Source organism: Leptidea sinapis, chromosome 1 (genome assembly GCF_905404315.1).
Source record: "Leptidea sinapis chromosome 1, ilLepSina1.1, whole genome shotgun sequence".
NCBI lineage: Eukaryota > Metazoa > Arthropoda > Insecta > Lepidoptera > Pieridae > Leptidea > Leptidea sinapis.
The window spans coordinates 23116215-23143663 of record NC_066265.1 but is presented as its reverse complement, the minus strand read 5'-3'; the positions used below and the strand labels follow the sequence as shown (position 1 = coordinate 23143663).

General features: G+C 33.0%; 1 protein-coding gene across 1 annotated transcript in view; it reads left to right on the top strand.

The window, feature by feature from the left end:
- Positions 1-2612: 2612 nt before the first annotated feature.
- LOC126978742 (elongation of very long chain fatty acids protein AAEL008004) overlaps positions 2613-27449 on the top strand; it is a 66932-nt gene continuing 42095 nt past the window's right edge. The window contains exon 1 of the mRNA XM_050827828.1: positions 2613-2773. The gene's annotated coding sequence lies outside the window, so the exon portion shown is untranslated. The remainder of the gene's footprint in view (positions 2774-27449) is intronic.

The window sequence follows — 27449 nt, the reverse complement described above, 5'->3', positions numbered from 1 at the left end:
ACAGAAGCTAATGAAGTACGATTGTCACAGGAGACGAAACGTGGATTTATTGTAGTAAGCAACCTTGTGAATGGGTGTTTGAAATTGAGAACAGGCCAACAAAAGTGAGGCGAGAAGCGTTAGTAAAAAAATTATCGCATTTTATTTCTCAGGTACGGGTCCCTGTATCTGTACTATTTCACTTGAAGATCAAAAGAGTGTTAATGCCGAGTGTTATTCTACCATTTGCTTACCCAGGGTGTTAAAAAATGGTTCGATCGCATGAAAAAATATTTAAAATGTTATGGAGAGTATTTTTAAAAGCAATAAACACAATATTTTGGTTTTAACATGTTGTTTTTTTAAGTCACGCAAAATTTTTAGTGTGACCTACCTATTGGTCCCGACATAGCCTGTCCTGTAGGCATTCTATGGTTACCAATATAAACCGAAAGGTCAAAAGTGCAGTCTGTGTGTGTGTATACTTCAAAGTATTAACATTATGCGAATGCTAACCTATCACTAAGAATAGCTTCCATGTATACATAAGTGAGTGTGTGAAACCATATCTGTATTTTAAATTTGACCTGATGGACCGAGCAATTTTTAATACAACAGCATAAGTTTACTTTGTTACATATATATTGTTGTACAACAAGGTATTCTTTTAAGTATTTGTTCAAATGTTCCATTAAATATTTCTCTCAATACTGTTAATCGTTAAACTTTAAAGATATCAGTATGAGAACGCAAAGAATCCTTGAGGTCCTGTACCCCTAGTTGTGGCAGAGACCGTCCACTGAGCTCTACCATCCTGTAGGTTCAGGTTATTTCGCTTTGGGAATGATAGAGATTTATAGTTTCCATAGTAACACCAATCTTGCTTGATTACGAAAGTTGTCTTCGCAACTGTTCGGAGTGGCTACCAATTAAATGTTTTCCCTGTGACATAGATGACTAGAAAATTGGACTTTTTGAATATCCTATGTGCATAAGACTATTATACAATTATCGTGCTTATAAATATATAAATTTAAATCGTAAAAATTCGGCAGTGGCAGTGTGAGCTTTTTGATTTTAATGATTTCAGTTTGAATTTAACAGAAGTAAGCTGATTTTTGCACAGGCCGTGTCAAAATATTATTTTCTTGATATGATGTCAATTGGATAGGTTCACGGGCTATTTGATTTATTTATTTTTTTGAGCTCAGTGTGAGTTGGTGAATATTACACACAGCCTTTGAATTTCTTCGCAGGTATGTGTAGGTTCTTCTTCTTCTGTGTATTTTCTTTTTCATATTCTAAAATTGAAAAATGAAACGTGGGGCTGGGGATGGAACCTTTATCTTCCGGATGAGAGACTTCGCATTCGAATTCGCTGAATACCAATTAGAATAGATATTACTGTGTAATGTTTTAAAATGGCCGAGTACGACACCAGAAGACACGGTTCTTACGTTTACTGCTAAAAACTTTCTTATCTCTTATATCTGTAGTTTTCCTGAACCGATACGACTTAGTGACTTTTAAGGTAACAGTATAATTCTAATTTATAGCTCAGCAACGCATTTCTTGCGCCCTGGTGTTGCGGATGTCAAATACAGACTTTACCCCTTCCCATTACGTTGTATGCCCTTTTCTCCTATGCCCCTTTCTCCCTCTTATATTAATATATATATATATACAAGTCTCGCTCAGTTCTTCTACCATAAAAAGTTGTGAGATCCATTTAATACCAAGTCTGCCAATTTATTTAGTCTTATTAATTTGTGAGACTTATTCACCAATTTCTCAATCTGGGAGATTCTTATTTTTATATAAATACTAGTTGACCCAGCAAACGTCGTATTGCCATATAACATATTTAAAAAAATCTATTATTAAAAGATTGGGAATAAAAGAGAGATGCAACCGATTCGTAGACCTACCAAATATATCGTACTACAATTTTTGTATTCGATTCCATCCTGCAACCCTATATCGGTTTTGTGGTTGTAACAGAATAATATAAAAATCACGATACAAAAATAATTGTAGATCGTAGAAGGGCGAAAATTTAATTCGTATGTATTTTTTAATGCTGAATAATAATAAAATAAAAATAAAAAATTGTCAAAAAATTAAAACTACCCAATACGCATACAAAATTCCATGAGAATCGGTCAAGCCGTTTCGGAGGAGTTTAACTACAAACACCGCGACACGAGAATTTTATATATTAGACTAGCTGCCCCGACAGACGTTGTTCTGTAAATAATAAAAAAAATACTGTTTTTTTTATTACTAAAAAGTATAAAAATAATTGCGTATTTTTATACAATATAATTAATTAATCTAATTCTAGTTCCGATTATTGTTATTTTGTATCGATTGTAGAAGCATATACGAGTACATCGCCCACTAAAAAAAGACTCGACTTAACCGAGTATAGGGCATTTCAAGTTTATGTTTGTTCTTCGTGAATTAACGACCTATTATACGACCCTAGCTAGGATTGAACTGATATTAATACGAAATTTTTCCAATCCACCAACATCGGTTTTGTTACGAAACGTGTGACGTCGAATAACTTCGTACGTGAGAATTGCTAGCGAATGGGACGTTGAAGGCATTATCACCTTTGTTTATTATATGAGCGCCCGCATCGCCTGGCCGCATAATATACTTGTGGAAGCTGGTGATCGGTCTACCGTCGATACGTACCGAAATCAAAAGTGCGTATCTGAACTTTTGTGTTACAACTTTTGTGATAATTAAGTGTTATTTGTGTGCGTTTGGATTTATAGAGTAAACGGTAAGTTATAATTTTTCTTAACTCTTAAAGTATTATTAAAACGTTAAATATTACAAAAAGGATTTAAATATATCCTTTTGGTATATTAGTTTATATAAATAATAATATTATTTGTTAATAATATTAATAATTATTTTTTATTATAAATAAAAATTGCGTCAGTTTCTATTATTATTGGAAGAAATGTATATTTTCGAGTAATCAATCACTTACAGAAATGTACATGTAGGTACTAAACTTTTTAAATATTTAATATACAGAATATTTTTAACACTTACAATAAAATGGACTATAGCTACCTCTAAGATCAGCCGTTTAATCCATAAACCATACGTGTTTATCTTTATGACGTATTTATATATAACTAGCTTTAACCGCGACTTTATCCGCGTGGAATAGTTACTTTTATTTTGGGATACTTCGCTAATAATACACATACAAACTGCTCTTTCCGCTGCTGGTGGCGGTCTTCTGTGACACAGTGGATATCCCTTGTCAATGTGGACAGTCTGGTTAATAAAGTTTGTTACAAAGTTTTATGATGTCATATTCGATAATGAGGAACTTCCATACAAACTTCCATCCCCTTTCTCAACCGCTACTTTTTTTTTCTCAACCAAAAAGTAGCCTATGTGCTTTTCCTAGCTATAGTCTATCTTTGAACTAAATTTCATAAAAGTCGGTTCAGTGGTCTAGGCGTGAAAGCGCGCCAAACAAACATCACATTTATAGTATTAGTAGGTTTGTTCTAATTCTCTGAGTTTGTATATGAAACTTTGCGTGTTTGTTAAAATTTACCCCTCAATGGTAGTAAAGTAAATCTTATACCTGGGCTTGATAAATGTTGCGACAATAGAGTTCCAGGTATTGAAATTATATTATTTTTCTAAGATTGTTCGTGTGTCAGAACATAATGTGTCAACATTTCACCCCCCAATTATATTCTCTTAACTTTGTATGCTATTGAAAGCTAAGAATGGAATGCACATATTTTTTCGTATTGTTTACTGACTAACTTTACGAACTCCTCTCATTTTCAACAGCTTTTTTTTACCAGTGGGAGGCTCCTTTGCACAGGAAGCCGGCTAGATTATGGGTACCACAACGGCACCTATTTTTGCCGTGAAGCAGTAATGTGTAAGCATTACTGTGTTTCGGTCTGAAAGGCGCCGTAGCTAGTGAAATTACTGGGCAAATGAGGCTTAACATCTTATGTCTCAAGGTGACGAGCGCAATTGTAGTGCCGTTCAGAATTTTTGGATTTTTTGAGAATCCTGAGCTACACTGCATTTTAATGGGCATGGCGTATCAATTACCATCAGCTGAACGTCCTGCTCGTCTCGTCCCTTATTATCATAAAAATAAAACAGCTTATAAATGCAATGAACCTTACACATGACATTTCTATTTTAAGTACGTGTTTCTCAGCGTACGAAACAAGATCAAGGTGAACAAAACAGTTACACAGTTGCTTAATTAAACATTTAGACTATCTAAAAATATATTTCAATTACAACCCATACCATCCTCCCGTCCTTATACCCTAGTGGATATTGTTCGTAGGTTTACATTAATTGTATTTTGAATAGGTAAAAAAATACATTGTTTTCGTTATGTATCGATGCGTTCACTGGCATTATTCGACATGCTCGTTTAAATGTCAGTGTTTGTTGCGTCGTAATAGAGCATCCGACAGTTCCCTTACCTAAATTATGAAGGAAGTGATGGCTGGTCCATGCGTCGTGCTTTTGTTGGTAAGCTTAAAATATACCATTCGTAAAGATTTTTATTTGAGATAAATAAATGTTACACTAATACATTTATTTATTTGAAGTGTTCATAGATTTATCTTCAATCCCAAATGACCCTTTTAAGTACTTTTTTATTAAAGTGAAATTTTTATCATCCTTAAATCACTCTAGCGATAGCCAATTCTCATTACAGCAGAATAATTACGAAAGGTGTTTTTTTTTTTATTTCTTATTTTGTAAGTGTCATTTTAAATGAATAAAATTTTACAAGTAAGTATCGTTGGCGGTCACCCAGAAGTTTACCAATATGCCTAGTTTAGGGCTAGTTAATTTCAATTAAAGTAGATTTTTATTATTGTGTGCTTGGGTGCCATAGAAATTTAATATTCCCCGCGGCGAGAGAAACTTGCAGCATGTTGCAGAAAAGGCAAACATGCATTTTGTATCCACTAGACCATTATGGAAGTTTAGTATGACAAGTGAGCGACTCATTTAATAGCAGTAGGAGTGAAAACGTACTGCATCTGTACAAAGGACTATCTTCGGATATGAAAGATGCAGGCATTTTTAATTTATTCAAGCTCCGTTTAGCCAAATATTTTACAGACGACACTATCTTTGTCTAGTGTACACACTTATATTTAGTTTTATACATATGTTTATCATATGAACGATTCGTAGATTCTTATTTATAAATGTTGTTCTCATGTAAGTGACAGCTTATATGTTTTTAATGAGGGCATGAAGAAGAGCATATAATTGAAGGAGAAGTACACATGCCAACGAATTTATGTACCTAAGCGATATATTTTTTTTTTTCGAATTGTAATACATAATATTATAGATCGGTAAAGGCTGGGGACCAAGCCAACGCCCTTGAGGAATCGAAATGAAAACCCCAAAAATTCTGAGCGGCACTACAATAGCGCTCGTCACTTTGTGACATAAGATGTCAAGTCTCATTTGCCCATTAGTTTCACTAGCTACGACGCCCTTCAAACCGAAACTCAGTAATGTTTACATATTTCTCCTCCACGGCATAAATAGACACCGTTATGGTACGCACAATTTAGCCGGCATCCGGTGCAAACGAGCCTCCCACTGGTGGTTACAGTAACAATAGATTCACTTATCTTTTCTTCTTTGTCATATAGTCTCTGACCCCGCACATCTACATTGAACCCATCGTAATTAAAATTTAGCGCAAGTAACTTCAATTTTTTTGTACTATTAATAAGTAAAATAATTGTTCCTCAATCAAACGTCTTATTCTAGACAGCCTGCTTTGTTTTGATCAAAGATTATTTACGTAATGGTTCTAGTTATTATTTAAATTGATTCTGTATACGATAAACATGTTTTACGTATAACGAAAAACAAGAGTGTTGCATGTTACTGCTTTGCTTATAAATTTTAGTCTAGATTCTTTATTATGTTGTTTTTATGCCTATTTATAGATATTTAATTATGTTGTGAATGGTTTTACGTTGAGGTGTGTGGTAAGGAATGTTTCATATAGTTACTGGTGGCGTTCAAACAACGAGGAACGTTTGAAGTGCTATTTCTGCACACACTAACTAACTGAAACCCTGATTTCAATTTTAATTGACGTTATTATAAACGCATCATTTACTAATACTACCGAGATGTTTGTGGGGATCTAGTGGTTATGCTGCTACAGAAATAGGTTGACCATAAACAGAGAAATAGTAAAGACTCCATGCGACGACCATCATGTTGATGCATCCAATATACGATAATTTATATTTATGCAGTAAATTCTTTATTACTCTTAATGAAAAAAATTATATTACTTAAACACGATTAATACATATATTGGATGCAGCACCTTATGCAAGGAACTCTACCAGTATTATTTTTTTGCGCTCTTTTTAATAAAATATAGAATATTTTACTGTCATTGTTATCTTTATATATATAATTCTTGTGTGCGTGTGTATGTCACTGAACTCCTCCTAGACGGCTGGACCGATTTTGATGATATTTTTGTGTGTTCCAGTGAATTTGAGATTGGTGTGTGTCTTCAGGTGGATTCGAAAATGGTTTAGATTCACAATTAAACTACCTCCTAAACGGCTGGACTGATTTTGATGACTTTTTTGTTTGTTTCAGTGAATTTGAGATTGGTTTAGATTCTCAATTCCGCCCATATAATATAATTCTCCTGCTCATGTGTATGTTAGTGAACTGCTCCTAACGGCTGGACCGATTTTTCGAATTTAAAACATGTGTACAGGACAACGTCTGTTGGGTCCACTAGCCTATATATATATAAAAATGAATTGCTGTTCGTTAGTCTCGCTAAAACTCGAGAACCGCTGGACCGATTTGGCTAATTTTGGTCTTGAATTATTTGTGGAAGTCCAGGGAAGGTTTAAAAGGTGAATAAATGGTGAAAAATGCTGCTAAATTAAATAAAAACAACAAATTTGTTTTTCCTTTGATGTGTCCATACATAATTTCTATGAGAGAATTTATTGACGCACGGTTTGACAGTTCTGCTGTGAAACAATTTCATTACGACAGCAGGGTGCATATTTTACGAAGTAATTTTTGATCTTATGATATATCATTGACAAATTCATAGAAAAACATTATTTTATTAATTATATACAGAACAACGTCTGTCGGGTCAGCTAGTATGCTATAAAATAATCATAAACTAGTCCCAGGCGTTTGTTATGTATATAAAAGCCATCTTAAAATACTCTATTTGATTGAAAAGAGTGGCCGTTGAGTTTCTTGTATGATCTTCTCACAAGCTCAACTTTTTACGAACACAATGTAAACTCAGTAATGTAAGGGAAATATTTGTAGTGACGATTCAAAAGCGCTTACTTTAAGCCTAATTGAATAAAGGTTATTAGACTTTGACTTTGATGCTGGAGGAAATATTTTGATGTAATAATTAAAATTTAAATTAAAAATAGTGTAAAAAAATATTATATATATCATTATAAAAAAAGCGTGGGATGTAGACGAATTATTATTTTAATAATATCTAATATTTAATATTTTTTAGAAATATATAATATTTTTTACACTATTATCAATTTAAATTTATTTTCTATTTTTAGTTGAACTTTATATAAAGCGTGTTCTTTAGTTTTTTTTTAAACTATTATTTATTTTTCATTTTTTAGTTAATTTTTTTAGATTGAATGAAGAGATTTTAATATTTGCGAATAAAAATATTTTAGTTATATTGAATGATCACTTAATTCAGCTAGACCGAGATCCCGAACTAGCTCTTGTAATAATTAGCTCAGTTAAATCACGCATTAATAATTTATAATGGAAATATAAATTCACCGCCATCTATTCGCTTCTAAACGAATTAGATACTTTAATTTTGTGAAACTGTCTTGACATGTCGCGCGTTTCTTTGTAGTTTACAATAAATTACTAGATAGCGCTTATTAGTGATTTATTTATTTAAAAATTATATAAATTAACAAAAATCTTTTGCAATTGAAAAATTGAATGATTTTATCAAATTAGTGTAATGTCATCGGTCCTCGATAAATCTACAAAGTTTGAACGAAATCTAGCGGTTTAAGGTGGGTCAAAATCGCGCCCAAAGAAGTCGGTTACAAACATACAAATATACAAACATACAAGTGAAGCTAATATAAAGCGTGTAAAAAAAAACCAACATACCCCGTACCTTTACAGTTGGAGCCATGCTAATCATTCAATCTAGATAAATATTGTACGAAAACTTATAAATTATACATCAAAAGTATTTAACATGACATAGTTTTGTAAAGAAAATTGTATAATGTTTGTAATAAATTAAAAATGCTTCTAATTCTGAATTCGAAATTTAAAATATAGCGATCTTAATATGCTAGAGATGTAACCTAGGTCCGCTCGATTCCTCAAGGTCGTTGGCTCGGTTCCCAGCCTTAATCGCAACGCTTCGCACTTGTTCCTTTGATTCGCGCTCAAAAAGCCGACAAAATAGGGGCACAGTGAGGAGATCACAGGTATTGTTGCACTAAGTCTCTGCCTCCAATCCTCACTACTTTCCATGAACACTCGTCGAGTGTATATCATAGGCCTATTATTTGATGCAACAGGAAACTAGAACCCAAAACTCAATTTCACGTGAGTTAATTTAATTCGGAAACGTATCAGAGAATTATGAATAACGAACATGAAATGTTACTGTTTATATGCATCAGAAAAACATAGTATTATTAACATTTTACACATAAATGCGTCACTAATAGTATAATTGCTATAGTTACGTACCATACCATGGAAAACTAAAGTTCTTTATATCCGTTCAACTGTGCTATTACATAATCGAACAATATTAACACTTCCTTAACGATCTGTTGATTTATTGAGATCATCAATAGTATATAAATAAAGTCTATGCAGACGTTTGAATATTGCTTTCGATTTATTGCACTTTTCAAGCTTTTGGTAAAAAGACAGTCATCTTACATCTTTATCTGTTAAGGAAAGTTATGTAAAAGCCAAGTTGTAACAGTACATTAAATTCCTAAATTACTCCAGCTATCAACTAAAGTGCCAAATGTACATCATATATATTTTTTTATGAAAATAAGAGACGAGACGAGCGGGACCTTCAGTTCAAGGTAATTGATACCCCCTACCTATTACAATGCAGTGCCGTAAAATTCTGAGCGGCACTACAATCGCGCTCGTCATCTTGAGACGTAAGTTGTTAAGTCTCATTTGCCCAGAGTTTTCATTACTGCTTCATGGCAGAAATAGGCGCCGTTGTGGTACCCATAATCTAGCCGGCTTCCTGTGCAAAGTAGCCTCCCACTGGTAAATATATGATGTTTCATTTCGTTGAAACATTGTTAACTCTCGTTAACAAGATATCTCTATCTTAAGGTAAAACCTTCCACAACATAATTAAATATCTATAAATAGGCATAAATTAACATAATAAAGAAACTAGAATGAAAATTTATAAACAAAAAGGCAATTCAACACTCTTGTTTATTGTTTTAAGTAAAACATGTTATTTATTTATTTATTGGGTCTACCAACGATTTTACATAAATAATATTAAACAATTTGTTATGTTTTAAAGTGATAACCCTCACTTCTGGGATTAAGAACACAAACAAAATGTAGAAACATAATTTTTTGAAGATCGAATCCGTGACCTCTCGGGATTTATCCCAGAACTGAGGGTTATCACTTTAAAACATAACAAATCGCTTAGATTTGCAAGAGCGACATTTCAAGTCAATTTCCTAATATGAAAATATTAGGGTTGAACAGGTTATCAACTGTAAAGTAGATCCTGTAGATGATGCTACAACTTGAAAGTTGAACAAAGCCACAAGATTTTATCAACGATACGGCACTCGAACGGTTGGCTCAGTTTGGAGAGCCTAAGCTTATAAGCATCGTTCATAAAATTTTGTTTTAAATTTTATTTGTATAATTAATATTTCCTAAACTATTTACAATTTCCATAATTAATTATATGCACAGGGCATGCAATATCACAAGGCAAACACTACATGCTAACTAACTAACTAATGCATAATGTCGCTTTATAAATCTAAAAGTGAGTTAAAAAGAGGAATCAACTAAAACCAGAGAATAAAAAAAATATTCAAAGGTAATTTGAAAGTCTTCAATACCATGTTTATCGTATTCACATTCAAGGAGTTAAATAATCTTCGATCAAAACAAAGCAGACTGTCCCGAAAAAACGCTTGATTGTGGCAAAATTATTTGATTTATTACTTTAGGTATTTTACTTTATGTATTTATTGCTTGAAATATTAAAACCTCTAATTAAAACAGTCAAATGTATTATCATCCTAATAGTAAAATAGTTCATCCTTGGCCTTTTCTTGCTGATTTTGGCTTGGTTTATGTAGTACATTTAAATTTTGTTGAGAAGGCCCACTGTTGCTAGATTTAATTTTGATATCACCTAAGGTCTTCATAGGGGCAATGTCATCCTTCACCTCTTTTGATATAGTTCCACCCTTTTCACTATTACTTACAGTATCATGAATTAGTAGTTTGTCAGAATTTTCTTTTTCAATCTCCGATGTTTTGTTTTCGTTTTTAATGTGGTCGACAATATTGCCTATTGATAATTTCCTTTTCATATTTTCAGTAAAATCATCCATTTCTCAATTGCACAGAGAATATTGCCTGAAAAATAAAACAACTTATTATTAGTACAAAGAGTTGAAATTGGATACTTTTTGAAATTTAAATTTTTGTTTAATTAGACCATTCACGGCATTGACGACTTACCCCCTTATTCATAACGGTCCGCTAACTTAAACAGCCGCTAAGGAGTGTTTTTTCTCATTCTGACTTAGGTCAATAGAAAAAGACTGGGTGAGAATTAGCAATGCTAATTAAGGGGGGGCAAGGGGGTTACAATATAGTAGCGTAAAGAAAAGAAAGCAAGCGAGAGAAAAAAGGGATCGAAGCAGAATAGTAAAGGTAAGCGAATTAATTATTGTCACTGTAACCCATTATGACTAACGCATACATTAATAAATAAAAATTGGATATTCTTAGTCTGTCTGTGTGTCTTCTACCGCATTTATCGGGGAGTGTTCCGAAGAGCTGTTTCACCTGATTTCTGCCACCGAATTCCACCTTCGCACGACATGCCACAGATTAGGATATCATCCCCACCATCTGGATGTGTGGTGGTCCTCCACAGTGCGGTTTTCAAGGAGCTTTCTTCCATGTACTATAAAGCTGTGGAATGAGCTTCCTTGTGCGGTGTTTCCGGGACGATACGACATCGGTCTCTTCAAAAAAAGTGCGTACACCTTCCTTAAAGGCCGGCAATATCCTTATGATTCCTCTGGTGTTGCAAGAGAATGTGGGCCGCGGTGATCACTTAACACCATACACACCCGTAAGCTCATTTGTCCTCCTTTTCCATAAAAAAAAAGTCTATGAACTGGGTAATTGAATAGATTAAATGAAAGTTGTAACAGTACATTAAACTCTTTAGTTGATCCGGTTATCCACAAAAGTACCAAATTCACTTCATATGCATAGACTCATAATCAACTTTTCGAAACAACAAATATAAATTCGTCTGCTATATCAATTACCTACATTTACGAAATGCAGAGTCAGTAAAATATATCATAATAAATTCCTTGAATATTAAAACGGAATGATATGCGACCTAGAACTTACAGTGTTGAAATAATTCATAAATTGTACAAACACAACGAGCGTATATAAAAGTTGCGAAAGTATTAATGGCTAATCCATATTTAAATTTGAATGTCTAAAGTTGGCGCAATATTTAGATTCATTATTTGGAATCCTGGATTATAATATTTGTAAGATTAAAAAAAAATGTGATCTTAGTCGTTATGATCTTGCATTTTTTTTAATATAGAGGACGAGACGAGCGGGACGTTCAGCTCATCGTAATTGATACGCCCTGTCCATTAAAATCTGGGCTGCTCAGGATTCATTTGAAAAGGCCAAAAATTCTGAGCAGCACTACAATTATTGCGCTCGTCACCTTGAGACATAAGATGTCAAGTCTCATTTGCCCAGTAATTTCACTAGCTACAGCGCCCTTCAGATCGAAACACAGTAAAGTTTACACTTTACTACTTCACGGCAGAAATAGGCGCCGTTTTGGTACCCCTAATTTAGCCGACATTCTGTGCAAAGGAGTCCTCTGTCATTCCCACTGGTATGAGAGAGATTAAAAATAAAATAAAATGTACAAATCTGAATTAGTTTTAAATATGGATAATTTATTCTTTATCGATATGTAAACACTGGTTTATTATAATTAAAATATTTTTCTATGGACTTTCTATAGTTATAGAACGTTACTTTTTATTTTTTTGTTAAAACTAATTTCCACTTCTGTAATTTTTGCTGTAGTCCGTTTTTATTTTTATTTTAAATCTATAATTTTTAAGAATGAAAGCAGCACTAATGCGATTCTAATTAATAAACTAGATATACTGTTCATAAATAAAACTTTTTTTTTTATGCAATAGGAGGACAAACGAGCGTACCTAGTGTTAAGTAATCACCGCCGCCCACATTGTCGTGCAACTCCAGAGGAATCACAAGAGCGTTGCCGGCCTTTAAGGAAGGTGTACGCGCTTTTTTTGAAGGTACCCATGTCGTATCGTCCCGGAAACACCGCACAAGGAAGCTCATTCCACAGCTTTGTAGTACGAGGGAGAAAGCTCCTTGAAAACCGCACTGTGGAGGACCACCACACATCCAGATGGTGGGGATGATATCCTAACTTGTGGCTTGTCGTGCGAAGGTGGAATTCGGCGGCAGGAATCAGATTAAACAGCTCTTCGGAACACTCCCCGTGATAAATGCGGTAGAAGACACACAATGAAGCGACGTCTCTACGCAATGCCAAGTTATCCAGCCGTTCACAGAGCATTGGGTCTCCGACGATTCGTGCTGCTCTGCGTTGCACGCGGTCAAATGGATCGAGCTGATACTGGGGTGCGCCAGACCAGAGATGACAGCAATACTCCATGTGTGGCCGGACCTGCGCTTTGTAGAGCGCTAGAATGTGGGCCGGCTTGAAGTATTGCCGTGCTCTACTGATGACACCCAGCTTCTTCGAAGCCAATTTGGCTTTGCCCTCCAGATGGCCACCGGATTAGCAGTCGCTCGAGATTTCGAGACCTAGTATTTCGATACTAGGCGAGGCTTAAAGGGAAGTGTTAGCACCGGCGTCAACTAAGGGGCACACCGTTCCAAGCATGATTGGAGAAATGCCAACCGGCCCGCTCGACTTCCTGACGTCCAACGAAAACAGAGCTCGCCGAACAGTTTTCTGTCTGAACTGTACTTCAGGCATGGAGCTCTGACACCGCGGGATGGTCGTCGGTGTATTTCCGTTGTCGTCAAGAGTCGAGTTGGAGGCAAAAAGAGTGCACAGGAGATCGGCTTTCTCTTTTGCCGTATGATCCAGGGTGTCATTCCTCATGTGCAACGGTAGCATGGACGGCTGGTTGAAGTTACCAAGAGCAAATTAAAAATTAAAAAATTAACTGTCTTAAGTTGTCAAATATTTCATCGGCACCGGTCCTTGATACATTGTGAAAATTTCCAAGTGAATCTCGAAGCTGATGAAAATGACTTTGAATGATTCTGTTACATAGATTTTTACAGTACCTACATGATGTAAAGCGAATAAATATCTCACTTAGTAACGTTAACTAAGTAACGCTCATGACATCGTCATTGAAATAGTCAAGAAAATATCAAATATTATTAGATTTAATTCTAATCCCTTTTCGTTTTCGTTTATTATATTTTTTTAATTTGAACTATAACGGATGTTAACATTTTTGTAAATCTACTTACTTAGTCGATAATATTTTGATAAGAAACGTTTAGCTATCACGAACACTTACATTAATAATTTGTGTATACTTTTACGAGAAAATTGGTTAAGATAAATTTTATTATTTATACTTCACTTTCTCGTTCGGTGCTTTCGTATTAATGTGACAACTGAAAGTGCATCTTATTACGTATAAATATGCAGGTGGAATAGTTGTATCAAAGTCTTATACTAACGCGTTTTTTTATTTGTTTTGAATTGAATATTACAATATATAATGTATGATACTGGGCACTTAAAATTTCAGCGGCAGCTTTGCGTCAGTATAGACAACATTCAGAGAGCAATTAAAAAGCAAAAATAAAAAGAATTTGCTTGTACTCTCCTCGTATGTGGAATACATAGAGTCCAGTAGTTTCCATGTATTGAGGCCCATTAACAAGTATTGAAGGGGAATTGAGCGAACACCCTCAGGCTCTTTAATTATAATTGTTAAATGTACGATATTACATTTTAATCCATATTTTTATAAAATTGCCAATGAGTTACTTGCGTCCGTTCTTCTCAAGTCTGAGGCACACTATTTTGAATGGGTAGTAGTTTTTGACGTTCAATAAATGATTGGAAATCCTATTTTGAATAAAAATAACAATTGAATTTGAATTGGAATATTTGTGTTAAAAACTCAAAGAAATATAAATGGATGAAATATAATAATAATAATAATATTGACATACTTTTACCCAAATTATCTTGCCCCCAACTAGGCATAGCCTGTATATACATAAATACATATAAACACCTATGACTCGGAAACAAACATCCATTTTCATCATGTAAATGTGTGGACCCATCGGGATTCGAACCCGGGACCCCCAGCTTAGTAGGCAGGGTCACTAACCACTGGACTATATGGGTCGTCATATTGGGAAAATTTTGAGAACAATAACCAATTTACTAAGTATCTATTGCGCGCAATCAAACCATATCTTGCAATTATTGAACGAAACAATAACTGTACTTTTTATACCTTCATATTGTTCCGTTCTGTTACTTCATTATGATAATTATTTTAAGATTGACACATGCAAATGTTGATATTGTCCTATGAATAGTACATTTACTTTACATTGATAGACCAATTGAAATATTTTTATTAAAAATTGGATTGAAAATCACTCATTGAACGTCAAAAACTACCACCCATTCAAAATAGACTGCCTCAGACCTGAGAAGAACGGGCGCAAGAAACTCAGCAGGATTTTTTTGAATAAAAATATGGATAACAATAATAATAATATCGTACAATAAACATTTATAATTAAAGAGTCTGAGGGTGTTCGCTTCTCAGTCTGAAAATCGTTTATGCTACCTTTCCCACACAAACGGCTTTTAACAATTCTTTTGAATTTCGTAACACATTTGTTTTGTTCATTTTCTGGGATCATATTGTAGAAGCATATACATCGCCTAATAATAGAATTACTAACTCGAGTTAACCGACTTCACTTATTACATGTTACATATTATGGAGAACTAAATAAGTTAATAATATATATAACTAGTGGACCCGACAGACGCTGTTCTGTTAATAGAAAAAAAAATATATAAGTATTCGGGAATGATATATTCTAAAGCCATCGGAAATATGTAATCAATGTTGTTGAGTTGAAACAATATGTATACGTACAAAAAATGAAAAAAACGTTTTTCTGAATGATTTTATAATATGTAGTAATTAAGAAGAAAAACAGCATTAAATGTTTCATTATTTAATTATTATTTTTAGTTTTATTGTATTATTAACTCAAAAACTATTAATATTTAAGGAAATTTTATGGAAAAACCCTTAAAAGTAATGAAATTTCAGATTAAAAACTTTTAAATCTCGAAACTCTATCTTATTCATAAAAAATATCTATATTAATTATTATTATTATATATTATTAATGGTACATTAGATATTTGTACGTAGCTTTAGCGGGAGAGCTCCCATAGAGTAGTGGCCGCGCGGAGACCTATTTTCAGCGTTGAATTAAAATTAATATAAAAAATAGAGATACAACTCTGGAAGTTAGAAATTTTATTGTTAATTAGGTGATACGCGCGACTTTGCCCGCGTTTTCGTATAACTGAGCACGTAGTGTATATAAAAATCGTTGTTTCTTAAATCCTTTATATTAAATGAAGATATCGAAATATTTTTTTTAGATATGGGCCAAGTATAGAATGAGCTTCCTTGTGCTTCCGAGACATTCAAAAAGCGCCTACACCTTCCTTAAGGGCCGGCAACGCTCCGGTGGTTGGTGTTGCAAGACAATGTGGGCGGCGGTGATCACTTAACACCGGGAGACCCGTTTGCCCGTTTCCCCTTCTTTTCCATTGAAAAAAAAGTGTCGAAGAAATAAAACTTATAAGACTTAATTGAAATCGATTCAGTAGGTAGCTTTTCCATGATAAATGAAAACGTCTACCAATTTATTTGTCCTCCTTAAGAATCTTTTTTCAAAATTCCCTATATATTATTAGTTTTTGAATTATTAACGATAAGATAAATACTAACTTCTTTTCATCCTTACTTGTTATTAACAAATGCAATTTTTAATATGTTTACATATATTTTTGATAAGTTTTTCTAGACGTCATTCCGAATTGAATGAGCCATCATGTTTTTGAACTTTTCGACGAGACTTAACGAAGGTTTTCAAGTAGGTTAGTTATGAGATTAGTTTTCATCGTTTTTAAGAGCTAAGCTAGCTACGAGCCATACATAAAATGCAACGCTCTTGAAGACAAAATATATAAGTATTTATTTGGCTTTAGCTGGCGGCGGCCATTTTTGTTTAGCTTACAACATTATTTTATGTAATTTTTAGAAAAAAAAAAATTTTTTTGAAAGAAATCAGATTATCTTATAACGTGCCAATTTAGTAAAAATAATACAAATAATTTAATTGCAATATTTTTATTTTGACACGTTTAGCAAAAAAGTCACAATTTCTCGTAAAAGCGGTTCAAAGTTCTCTGAAAGAGCGGCGACATCACAGCACGAATCTATCATAAATCACGTTTTTTGTATACAAAAAATATTGTATACAATACTAAGCTTGTTAACTAGCAACCCGTAACATAATCGACATAATGATACCTCCACTATTGTAAACACAAGTAGCTATAGCGTCTCAAGTGGCCGCGCCGGGTTTGGCGCCAAAACAGCTCAGCATGCAATAGGTCGTAACATATTGCGCGTGGGACTGCATTATTAGAGACCTCGCAAACTGCAGACTTTAGATCGGACTATAGTTTGGTTGGGTTCTTATTCTATGAAGATTTATGAGAGTGCGCACATTATAACGATTAGGTATTGGCCGACAAAAAAGTTTGATGGGCTACACGATTGCCTTCAAACTGAACCGTCAGCAAACTATCGGCCGACTGGTAAATCAGTACAGCGCTCTTCTAGGCGCGCACACCACCGATTGTTTAGTCGGCCAGACTCATCAACAGCCGATTTAAAACTAATAGCGAACCGTCCCTAAAACTGTCGGCCGATAGTTGTCTAGTGTGCGCTCTCATCACAGACCCAACTGTTTAGTCGGGTCAGTGTGCGCACTTAACAGCCGAACTAAACCAAACTATCGGCCGATCGAAAGTCTGTAGGTTGCGGGGTCTCTTAGTGTTATCTGACTAAAGTTATTCTGCGACAGTCATATGATTTCGGTCTCTAATTTCCAAAATAAATGTGAGAACATAAACTATGAATAAATTATAACATTTGCTAAATACAACTAACTGAATACTACTTTAAATTAAAATTTAAAATTAATAACATTCAGGTGTACTAAGCAGCCAAATCAAAGTATTCCCACCATCTGAATAAATAGAGATAATTAGTTATATCATAATTGTAAAGAACACCACATTAGTTTTTTCACGTGAGAACTTCAAATTAATACATCTATGAAAAATGCATTTTATTCCTTTTTTTATGAATGATGAGATTTCTTGTATAATTTAATAAGATATTATCATTTATACTAGTTTTTTGCTTTATTAGTCATTTGCTAATATAATTATATCATTAAAGTTGTAATAAATTTTTAATCAATAAATCAAATTGTCAACACTTCAGTGATGAAAATAATGTAACTTTTTTAGTTTTGGCCGATTGTTTTGTAACATTTTGGTAGGATATATTACGTGCAGGTGCTGTAACGGTAAATTATTTCTAATTATGAAGCATCATTAAGCATTGCGGGCCTTTTATATATAATATAGATAATGGGTACCACAATGTAGTAATGTGAAGCAGTAATGTGTACGCATTATCGTGTTTCGCTATGAAGGACGCTGTAGCTAGCGAAATTACTGGGCAAATGAGTCTTAGCTTTTTATGTCTTAAGATGACGAGCGCAGTTGTAGTGCCGTTCAAAATTTTTGGGTTATTCAATAATCCTGAGTGGCACTGCATTGTAAAGGGCAGCGCAGGACCAATCGTCATGGAAATCTTTGGGGAGACCTTTGTCCAGCAGAGGACGTCTTCCGGCTGATGATGAAAGTTTTTATTGAAACCCTAGGTGATTATAATTATTCTATAATGTAAAAAAAAAACAATTTAAATCTGCCATGTAAATTTTTGAGAGATAAATTGAACTATCGTACCTGATTCAAATGGATGGATGATTTTTTTAATTTCATTGATTGATGATTTGATCGACTTCAAATTTTGGTTAATTGGTAATTTATGCATGAGCGCGGATGTCTAGCGTCGGAAAATGAAAATAAATTGTCGTCCTCTGATGATTGTAATAGAAGGCAACGTACTCGATGTGAAAAAAATAATTCAAGGAAACAGGCGGATTACACGGAGAGTTTCAGAATACACTTCGGCTTTTAATTAATTAACACGATTCGTGAGCACTATCAACAAGTTACTAGTGATAAATTTGAGAATGAAAAGAAAACATCTTAAAATAAGATATGATAAAAGAATTTCAAATGCCGTCATGAAAATAAAATCGTCAAATTACTTGTAATAGGCCACAAAATATAAACTCAAAACAATCAACTTGCTTATAAATTGGTTCTTATGATATATTTATATAATATAATATATATTTCATGCTATCAATTAGTCACCTGTCGCATTTCATGACCTTAGATCAATTCGCAATGGTGCAATGCCCTATAAATATTTGGTAATATATTATAATTCATATCTAATATGTATTTATAGTGATGACTTACGGTACGCAGACGTGGTCGCAAACTAAGGGCCTGAAAGGGCTATGCTCAGAATTTCCTTGCGAGATCGAATAAGAAATGAGGACATCCGTAGGTGAACCAAAGTCACTGACATAGCCTAAATGATTGCAAAACCGAAGTGGCAGTGTTCAGGGCACATAGCGATGACCCGTGGGGCAGAAAAGTCCTCGAATGGCGATAACGTACCGCAAGACGCAGTATGTAGTACAAGATGTACCGACGATCTGGGCAAGATCGCCGGAATACGTTTGATAAGGGCAGCGCAGGACCGATCGTCGTGGAGATCTTTGGGGGAGGCCTTTGTCCAGCAGTGGACGTCTTCCGGCTGATGATGATGACGTATTAATATTGCAAATTTCTTGATCATCATTATGGAGACCGAGAAATGTTGAAATATGCATTTTAGATTTAAACCAATTTGTACTTTTAATATAAATTATAATAAATATATCTTAAAACACAAGTCACAAATTATTTTAAACTCCGTTCTAATATAAATAATTTGAGCAGGCTTTCAGTAAAAACGACGCCACGCCATTGACTCACACACTGGCATCGCGCAACCATTCAAATATAAATAATCTATTTGCATTAACAGAAACAATCATATAACTGTAAATATTAAATTAAAATTTGTGCAATATTTAAAACAATCAACCTTGGGTGTGATTATTTTTAAACCAGTTTTATTTCGATGTTCGATTCAATGCCAAACTCACCAATTGTGAAAGTTGCGATGACCTTTGTAAAACTTGTAATAACCTCCAAAATGCCGACTGGCCACTCTTATGTAAACTGTTATGTGTGTCAGGTTCAGAAAACTTGCATAAGCGATAGTGACATCAATTTTTATATATCATAGTAATTACACAACGATATGCACACTGTAATATAGAACGTATAAATTCAAAATATATATTCATAGATCGCTTGAATTAAAATCTATTTAATTCCAGAATTAATTCTCAGATCTGAGTAGAATAGATTTATAAATCTATTCCTTTCAAAATCTGTGAAAGTATTAACAAAATCATTCATGTTGTAGAAACTTTTACCTCATAAACGTTTTTTAAGAATTCCTTTCAAATTCGTAGCATATTTGTTTTGGTAATTTTTCTGGGATCATGTTGTATAAGCATAATAATAATAAAAGCCTTTATTAACAATCCTTAATTAAGAACAATTTTTCCTTACCTAACTAATATAATCTAACCTATATTTAAATTCTATTTATATTTATTATTATACGCTTTATATAAGCTTCACCTGTATGTTTGTATGTTTGTAACCGACTTCTTTGGGCGAGATTTTGACCCACTTTAAACGGCTAGATTTCGTTCAAACTTTGTAGATTTATCGAGGACCTATGACATTACACTAATTTTATAAAATTATTAAATTTTTCAATTTGCAAAATATGATTTTTGTTAATTTATATAATTTTCATCTATAGTCGATAAGGCAGGAATTGATGTTAAAGTACTTAATAGTTTTAAAAATACGCTTTTATAGAAAATTTAACTAAAAAATTAAAAATAAATAATAGCTAAAAAAAACTAAAAAGCAAGCTTTTTATAAAATTAAACTAAAAAGTAGAAAATAAATTTAAATTGAAAATAGTGTAAAAAAATATATTTTATTGTATATTTTTAACTATTATTTATTTTTACTTTCATTCGTAGGTAATTACTATTTACACCGGTAATTGTTGGATGACCTTTCGGCATAGGCCTCCCTCAAATGATTTTATGTCATTTTCCCATCTAAGACGTCTGCCTGATTTCCTTTTATATAGTCGATACCATTCCGTACTATACTTTTCGACCATAATATAATATTTCACTTCAATTATTTTACACAAATTATATATTTTGTAAACAAAGTTTATGAACGATACGGGACTCGAACCCGTGACCTCTTGCGTTACATGCGAGAGTTGTAGCTTCAACCTGAGAGTTGAAGCAGACATATCAAACTTTATGAACGTTACGTTACTCGATTTGTGGCCCAGTGGAAGAGCGCTCGCACGGAACTCGAGAGCTTCATATATTTTGTTAAAAAATTAATTTGTATATTTAATCCCAGAAGTGAGGGTTATCACTTTAAAAAAAATATCAAATTGATCAATTATTTATGTTTCTAGTGCCTTAATGTTTTTTTTTGGCTAGGCTCCATGTTTGACAGCCGTAGGGGTAAACTGCATGTATTAGAAATTTTTCTTTTTACTGTAATTGGTATTCTCGGATCCTTGGATGCTTTGTTTATTATATGGCTACTCCACAGCCGTATGTAATGTTGCAATACCTCAATGAAAAAAATTGAAGCGATGTGATAAGAGTTTCATTTTAAAAATACATGCGTCATAATATTCTATCTTGCGTCATAGATTGTTTGGATCATTCGTGCGTTTCACGGAACACTGTTTCTAAATCGCATTTCACCGGTTCGTAAATTTGGACGTTCGGTAAATGATTTTAAAATTCTATTTTGAATAAAATTATTTAGAGTTTTTAAATTTTGTGAGGTACGACAAAATAATGGTTAATAGTCACCTGAACGACTGGTCAAAAAGTACTTTTACTATTTGAATAAAACAATTGTGCTTCTAGCACAGTTACTGCAACAATAATATTTTTAGAAATTGTGTATCTCTGAAATATTCATAATATGAACACTATTTTAGGTGCACTGTACCTATATTTTGTTGGTTTTTAATGAGACTGAGCTGTCACGTTCGGATATGTAGGTAACGCTTATTCAAGTAAAGTCGGTTCGAGTCATCTAAGGGAGTGCAAACAGTCAGATCAAATCAGAGTATTTTGTACACAATTATAATTATATATCTTTAACTTAAATATTATGTTATTACATATTACTATATAAATTAAAAAAAAATTGTTTGTGTACTTACGCAAGCACGCAAGAAGTTATACCTACTTCTTTGGCCTAACGAATCAAAAATCATTCAATGATTTATTCCTCGTGCTATTCTACGTTTTTAGAAAGACCAATTTTGTTAAAATATTGTACAGATGGTGTACCAGCTATGCGTTTAACAACACTTTATTTAAAACTGACCAGTCCACTACCGAATATATCAAGTTCTGAATTGGTATCGTTTAACTTATTGTACTCGCGAAGAATTCGAGCGAGAGGTGCCTGAACTGTCCCAGGTTGGTTTTCAGTTTTTTTAAGTAAAATTTTCTACATTAATTTTATTGAACTCTACAATGTCCCTCATCTATAACGCTATCTTTTTAGAAATAATATATGATATAATCAGATATATTTGTATAGCGATGATCTGCTAAAGCTCTGAAGATAAAATTCAGTAAAACACGTTCTAGGCCTTTAGATGTTTAACGTATTTTATTTGCATGTGATTACTGTTAACCTTAAGCACCACTTGTTATGTCACCAAGTTATGCTACTTAAGCTCTGTGTTCGTTGTAAAACTAGTCACTTAGATTTTTCGCTTCCTAAAAAATCCCCGTTTAGTAAATTTATCAAAACAATTTGTTATGTTTTAAAGCGATAACCCTCACTTCTGGGCTTAATACACAAATAAAATATGAAACAAAAAAAATAATTTGCTAGCATTTTCTTAAAGTGATATATAAATCAAATCCTTTTATCAGTATTATTATATTACTCTTTTTTTGGCCATCCAAAACCCTAACTAGCGTCCAATATATATCCACTACGTGAGATATCCACTATAAAACAAAATGAAAATTACAAAATCAACTATAATCAACTAGAATTACATACATACATACACACACTGACGCCTTGTTCCCGTCGGGGTAGGCGGAGATAATAGAATGCCATTTGCTTCTATCCTTACAAACCTCACGCGCTTCCTCTACATTCATTACTGTTTTCATACATGCTCGCCGGTTGCGGGTGCTTCGGACCTCTCCTTTTCCCAAAACGTCCCCAATTTGGTCGACGAATGTTCTACAAGGTCTCCCGCAACCGACTTGCCCATACACACACTTGCCTTATATATTTGATGCGTCATTCTTTCTTCACTCATTCGCTCCACGTGTCCAAACCATTAGAATTAAATAACAATTAATGTAATTTTCTACTAATCTAAATAATTAGTCTTTTGTCTCTTTCAATTATTTATAGTGGAAAATTTTTTACAAACATAATGCACATTAAATACACAATGTTGTACCATATTATTTCTAGCATACATTTACGGCAAAACTTGGAATTACATGAAGATAATATTCATACACGTTGTGCAAATATAATTAAACCAACGGCATAAAAATAATGCCATATAAATGTAAGGTCAATACCACGACCGTAATAATGTAAGTGAAAGAATTTTATTTTAATGCAAGTATTGTTTCATAATATAATGCAAGGTCTAATATTATTGCTTTAATCAGAGATAAGATTTGTTTGAATTCGTGCATTTTTTTATGTGTACGTTATTTGTAAATATTAATATGTTTTTGTTCCGTTTTACGATGAGTGAGTTGATAAGAATTGAGGTGGCTTTACAATTCTTTATAACTACTAGCTGACCCGACAGACTTTGATATGTGCATAATAAAAAAATATTGTTTTTTTTATATTGTCAATAATATTTCATAACACCAAGAATTATTTTGTAAAATATGCCCTGTCAATGACGTTCTATATCATGTATAGAACGTATTCCTCCCTGTTGTTAATTGCTTCACAGCAGAACTGTCAAACCGTGCGTCAATAAATTCCCTCATAGAAAATATGTCCATACAAAACAAATATTGTAATCTATATATATATATAAATGAATTGCTGTTCGTTAGTCTCGCTAAAACTCAAGAACGGCTAGACCGATTTGGCTAATTTTGGTCTTGAATGATTTGTGGAAGTCCAGAGAATGTTTAAAAGGTGAATAAATAGGAAAATGCTGCTAAATTAAATAAAAACAACAAATTTGGTTTTTCCTTTTATGTGTCCATACATAAATTCTATGAGAGAATTTATTGACTCACGGTTTGACAGTTCTGCTGTGAAACAATTTCATTACGACAGCAGGGTGCATATTTTACGAAGTAATTTTTGTTGTTATGGTATATTATTGACAAATTCATATAAAAACATTATTTTATTTATTATATACAGAACAACGTCTGTCGGGTCAGCTAGTTATAAATAATTATGGGTCTCAAACCATCCTATCTCTCAAGTTGGACTAAACGACACTCGATGAAGTAAAATCCGTTCATTAGTTTAGGAGTCCATCGCGGACAAACAACGTGTCACGTAATTTATATATGTTAAAATGATGTGATGTACTTACATTAACTCTTATAATGACATAGTTTGGCCCAGTGGTTTTCATGTTATGAACATTTTTATGAATATTTTTTGTTTACATGGATGGCGTTATTACAAGTTTGTGTAACGCTTTTTAGGAGTTCTCATTTAGTTTGATTATAATATTTTATTATTAATTTGCCAAAAAGTGGGTCTTAGGCTAACTCTAATTCATAGCTAACAAAGATTTTCCACGATATTTCAGTGTCTCACAAAAACGTGAAATATGGGATCTATATTGTTTAAGGCACGTGGAACTTTTCGTAGGCCTACCCATAGTTACTTAAAAAATACTATTTAATAATTATATGAATGATGTATACCTGTGTAAGACACTAAAAAGTAAAAATTAAAAAAAAAAAACTACGTTTAACCGACTTCAAAAACTCAAAAGTATAAAATAACTTAATAGAGATTTAAATTTAATACACCTATTATGCAAATCTTATGACTTTTATATTAATTAAATTCTATGATTTGTATGTCCTACCTATTGATAGGGTTTAAGTCGATACTTGCCTGCTTGGGTTTTTTGGTCACGCATGGCGAGTGTAGGTACATTTGGCTTGGCACCGACAACCGAAAGGTGATGTTAAGTATCTTTATATTAATTCAAATGTTGACACAATGTAGGTGGATTACCTATTATACCCAATAGCTTTTTTTAGGATTAACTAGTTCATTTAAGTACCCACTTTTTAACTTAATTAATTAATCCGAAACGTTCGGGTTCTGTCTGTCAAGACCCTTTGTCACAGGAACGCGTAGAGGTATCAAGTTGAAATTGATGCTATATGATGATATATTTCGACATTCTTGAGGAAATCAAAACTTATAAGGTATTATAGCTGCTGCCCGTGACGTCACCCTGCTAAATGCTGTAGAGCAGCAAAAAAACCTAAAACCTAAGTAGCCTATATGTTGTCTAAATCTCTTATTATTATTCAAGCAAAATAATAAATCTATTCAGTAGTTTTTAAGTTTAACCCGGACATACAGACAGACATTCTATAAAATACTTATTTCTATTCTGTATCTTTTTCATTTTAACGATTATTTTATATGTACCTAATAGTCATTATGGTTAATTTGGATAGTTGAATAAAAAATATATTTAACTAAATACCAATTTCTCAAAGGCTTTTATTTGTTGGAAAGCAATAACTTACAAAATTATTAATCAAATTAGATGATACGAACACCAATATAAAGTTTGAAGATGTAACAGAACAATATGAAAAGTGAAAAAGTTCTAAGGAATCATGCCCATGTTGGTTACGTTTTCTTTATTATAACACTTATTGCACAAATAAAATTTGAAAAACAAAATTTTATGAACGATGCGGGATTCGAACCCACGACCTCCGGCGTTCCGTGCCGGTGCTCTAACCAACTAAGCTAACCGTTCGAGTATCGTCTTGTTATAAAATTCTGTTTGCTTTGTTCAACTCTCAGGTTGTGGCTTCATCTACAGGATCCACTTTACAGTTGATAACCTCCTCAACCCCAATATTTGCATATTGGGAAATTGACTTGAGATGCCGCTCTTGTAAATCTAAACAATATGTTAGATGAAGTGAGGGTTATCACTTTAAAAACATAACATATTGCTTATAACTCTTATTGGTTTTAAAGGTATCGCTCATCTCTTATCAAGTTATCTATTTTTATTACAATTATAATGGCAAAGACTCAGTGCGTCTTTTATTATTTAGTTACAATGATATATCTATTTGTCTCACAAAAGATCTTACACAAATACAGTAGCTATATGAGTGTTACAGTTTTAACAACTGGTATTTCTTAGTAACTGGTGTCTGAAGTAGGCTTACATACGTTTCCTTCTTTCGGTTAAAACTTATTATTTTAATAAAATAAAGTTTAGTCTATAATCTGACTCGGTTTTGCGTATTTTTTTTCTTTGTACAGAAATTTGATCTCTACAGATTTATTATAAGCATAGATGTTGATTATCACACTTTTATTTTATTAATATTTATAATGCTTATCGAAAATTAATGACTTAAAGAAAGAGAACGAGACTTAGGTACTGGTATATATATTCGTAGCTGAATTATCCATGGAATTTTCAAGGACAGGTGTAAAAGATAAGGCTTTAAATTTACAAGTAATAATAAAGTTATATCAATATCTAAGCAAACTATTTTTACACACAAACACGAAGAATCTCACATAGGTAATACAATGTACATGATATGTTAATTAAATCATGTTAATACATTGACGTAAGTGTTATAATAACAACACAATCAATTAAACAGTCGATAAAAACAAACGGCAGACGGCTTGAAGTATTGTTCACCGGAAAATCATTAATTGCATATTTTCCCATGCTATAATTGCAACTAGAAAATTCTGCATATACTTTTATCTAGAAATGGTGCACTCGATTCTTGATGAAATCAAAGTTTACGTTAATATTTATGAAGTGGATCTTCTTTATTTTATAGCAATGGTGTCACAATTTTCAGTTACGCCACATGTTGGTTTTTTTTCCAAAGTTCAGTATATTGACGTAAATAATAATGTACTATTTTTTAAGTATATGAGATATAATAAAATGACTTATAATTTTTATGCATGTCTATAATTGTAAAATAGCTTTAATTGAATGTTACTATCTTTATATATATATATTACAACATAGACTAATACTTTGATATGAAAGATACTAACCTATGTACTCTACATAGATAAGAAGTGAAATGTCTTTACAAATATTTTATTCTACTATTTACAACTTCACAGAAATATGGCAGATAAGGCTAAAGAAAAAAAAAATCCATAAAATATTTATATAATAGTAGCGTACCGGACAGAAGGTCGCATGTATAGACGTCTTAAATTTGAAAAATCAGTGCAGCCGTTAGGAGTAGTTCACTAACATACACATGAGCAGGAGAATTATATATGGATTGAATTGAGAATCTAAACCATTCTCACTGAATTCACCGGAAGT